Source organism: Arachis ipaensis, chromosome B06 (genome assembly GCF_000816755.2).
Source record: "Arachis ipaensis cultivar K30076 chromosome B06, Araip1.1, whole genome shotgun sequence".
Classification (NCBI taxonomy): domain Eukaryota; kingdom Viridiplantae; phylum Streptophyta; class Magnoliopsida; order Fabales; family Fabaceae; genus Arachis; species Arachis ipaensis.
In genome coordinates, this window is record NC_029790.2 from 9995465 (window position 1) to 9999737 (window position 4273).

The following is a 4273-nucleotide window of genomic DNA, read 5'->3' on the forward strand; positions in this document are numbered from 1 at the left end:
TAAAAATATCTAATAATTTTTAATTATTATTTTTACATAAAGATATTTTTATGTAAATAGTCTCAATAGAATTTTCTATTAGGTTGTAGAAAGAGATGGCTTGAGGAAATTCATTAAGGTCCTACGGTTTAGGATTTAATATGTCTAATGGTTCATTGCTTCCAAGACAGAAGGACTTAATTATTGACTTATGTGAAAGACTAAATGCATAGTTGAGCTTAGTTTAATATGTATTTATTTATTCATGGTAAGAACTCTGTGCTTCAAAATTCTAAACTTAACAGATCTTCCACCCGTTGGAAAACAATAATGTTACACACATTTGATTAGTTTGTGTGTGTACATAGTTCTAGCTAGAATGCGTCGGCGAATTATAATTGAGTTCAGTTTGTCTTGTAAATAACCCCACCGCCACCTTTGTAGTTGGCTATTCCATTGAGTATGCAATAAATGCTTCATGTTCGTAATTCATATAAATTATAAACAAGTAAGATAGAAATGGCAAGTGGGCCACAGCAAGTGGTGCTAACTTTGTATTGTAGCAAATCGTTATAACTTATATCAATTTTGTATGGATGAATGCACGTTTTCACAATTATGATGCTTCGATCTAACATGGTTTCAGATCTATTCTTTCTGATTTTGCGCTTATGGAGAGTTAATTGCCACTAGCTTCCCCATACTCATCTTCACAGTGATGAGGAGGGAATATAATGTATGCTTAGATGCGGAGAATTTTATTAGATCTCCAAACGCGGATTCAATTGAACTATGCATGTCTATACACAGATTGTAAAGTTCACTCATTCATGAGCTGTTCTTAGCTACTTCCATTCTAAAAAATATTTATAACGTTTTTTATCTCTAATATTTTTCGAATTATTTAATCTTATCTTTAATATTTTCAATTTGTATCAAAATTATTTATGAAAGTTTTTAATTTTATCCCTAAAATTTATATAAAATTAACGTTTAGTAATAATTTTGAATGAAATTAAACGTTAAGAGTATTTAAAAAAAATTGCAAACAAACAAAAAATATATTTTATTATTTACTTTGACAATAATAGCAATAATAAAAAAGCATTTTTTTTAATATAAATGTTAGATATAGATATGTAGTATGAGTCTTCATGATCTTGCGGTGCATTTTTTAGGTTGGGTTCATACTTATGTTAATTTTAGTTGGATCTTAAGTCATATATTCCTTACAAGGTATATCTTTTTTATTAATAACCAATCCTTTATTATACACACAACCACGATAAGGAAACACGCTATTTGGTATATTATGTATATATATAGAGAGACAGAAAGAGAGCGATTTTCGCATAGAATTATTCTCCGCATACAAACATTTTTTCATACAAGTCATTTATATTTATGCATTTGTTATATTTTTTTTCGTGTCTCTTTTTTTTCTTTTTCTGTGTCTTCTCTTTTTCTTCTTCTTCTTCTTTTTTTCTCCGTGCTTCTTTTTTTTTCTTTCTCCGTGCCGCCTCTTCTTCTTTTTTGTAATTTTTCTCTCTCATTATCGTCGTCATCAACACCACCTCTTCCTCCTCCTTTTCTTCTTCTTCTTTTTCTTTCTCCGTGCCTACTCTTCTTCTTTTTCGTAATTTTTCTCTTTTGTTATCGTCGTCATCAACACCACCTCTTCCTCATTCTTCTCTTCCTCTTTCTTTTTTCATGGAAATTTTTCTCCTCTTTTAGTTTTCTCTTTATCCTTCATCATCAGTTATCTCGTTGTTGAAGATAATAAATAATTCAGGTTCAGATTGTCAATTAAATCAGAACGAAATTGATTATTGTTTTGAATCCAAGGCTAAGGTGTGGTTCAATTTAGAAGAAAAAATATAGCATTAGAGAAAACATTTTTCTGCAGCAAATTTGGGTGTAGTACGAAGATATTTGGGTGTAACACGAAGATATTTGGGTGTATTTTAAGAATTTTTGGGTGTATTTTTATTTTGATAAATTTTTCATAATTCAAAATTCTTCCTCTTCCTCCTTCTCATCTTCTACTGATTCTTCTTCTTTTTTTTTATCATCATCATCGTCTTCTTCTTCTTTTTTTTCTTATTCATCTTTTTTTTATTTTACCTTTTCAAGTTTTTTCTTGTTTCATACTCTTAACAAGAATAAAAACAAAAAAATCAAATAAAGAAGAAGAAGAAACACATAATGCTGCAAAATTACTTGAAAGAGGATGAACTTACATTTATTTAACTAAAAGAAAGAAATAAATAAAGAAAAAAAGAAGAAGAAAAAAACGCAGCATTAGAGAAAATATTTTTCTGTATTTGCAGCAAATTTGGGTGTAACACGAAAATATTTGGGTGAAATACGAAGATATTTGGGTGTATTTTTATTCTGATAAGTTCTGCATAATTCAAAACTCTTCCTCTTCCTCCTTCTCATCTTCTACTGTTTTTTCTTTTTTTTTTTTATCATCATCACAATCTTTTTCTTCTTTTTTTTCTTATTCATCTTTTCTTTTTTATTTTACCTTCTCAAGTTTCTTCTTGTTTTACTCTCTTAACAAGAATAAAAACAAAAAAATCAAATAAAGAAGAAAAAGAAACACATAATGCTACAAAATTACTTGAAAGAGGATGAACTTACATTCATTTAACTAAAAGAAAGAAAGAAATAAGGAAAAAAAGAAGAAGAAAAAACGCAGCAATAGAGAAAATATTTTTCTGTATTTGTAGCAAATTTGGATGTAATACGAAGATATTTGGGTGTAATACGAAGATATTTGAGTGTATTTTAAGAATTTTTGGGTGTATTTTTATTCTGCTGCATAATTCAAAACTCTTCCTCTTTCTCCTCTTCATCATCTACTGTCTACTGCTTCTTCTTCCTCATCTTCTTATTTCATTTTCTTATAATTTTTCTTGGGAGAAAAAATCAAATAAAGAAAAAAAAATACATAATATTACAAATCAATAGAAAGAGGAGTAGGAAAAAAATACAGCAACAACAATGGTAATAAAAAAAACAACGATGAAAATGAAACACGCAAAAAAAAGAAAAAATGCAAAGAAAAAGGAGAAGAAGAAGAATGAAAAAGACTTATAATACTCCAATAGATGAATGTAATTTTTATTAAATTTGGCTCAACTTATAAGACTTATAAGCCAACAAAATTTATGTGTAGCATAACTCTTTGGCATAAGCACACAATATATGCTCTCGTTCTATTCGCTTTTATTTTATTCTTTTTTAGGATTTTGGATAAGAGAGGCGCACATGTCGCCATTGCCCTTGAATTTAAAGAGAGGAATATATATATATATATATTAATAGAAGCAGCATCTTTGATGATGGACTCGATCAGATTTTACTAGTATAATTCTATGTTGTTGTTGATATCAAACATGCATCTCTCTCCCTTAGCACACAAAATATAAAATTCTAAAAGTAAACATTTGAATAAATATAAAAAGTAAAATATTAATTAGTTAGCATTAACCAACTTGTATATTGATGTGGATATACTTATAAGCTTTGGCCATGGATTAGGAAAGAATATAAGTATTGATGCAATATAAATGACGAAAACAAAACATTAATATAGTATGATCAAAGCGAAAAGGAAAACTGAATTTCAAAATATTATTGTTAATTACTTAATTAACCAATTTTTTTTTATTTCATTTTTACTCTATTACCACTAAACACACCGTTATCTTTTTTAGTTTACCAAGTTCATTTTTGTGCACTATTTTCATTATTATAGTAATGCATCGTTAACTACTCACCAGATAATAAATTATTGTGATTTGGAAATTATATGGAAAAATAATAAGATCATACCTAAAAGGCTAAAAATCAAGTCCTAGTAGATTATGATATATGTATATATTTTGGAAGTTAAAAATTTACATTCAGATATTTTCATGTAAAATTATTAATTTGATTCATTAAATTATAATTTAATTAATTTTGTTAAATTATTCCACCATTCTTAATTAACAACTTCAAATAAAAATAGTCTTCACCATTTTGGACATACATCATGATCATGCAGTCATGCATATATAGTGACCCTGATTGAAGAACCCAAATATACATAAATCACTGTCAATCACCTACCTCGCGTTAGACAAAACAAAAGAAAAGGGAAAAAAAAAATTCACCAACCACCAAAAAAAAAAAGTTTACCTAATAGTAGATGCTAAAATTATTAATTAAAAATATATAAATTTTAAAATCCTTTAATCACTAATCTAAATATTAGCTAAATCCAACGTGCTAATCTGCGCAA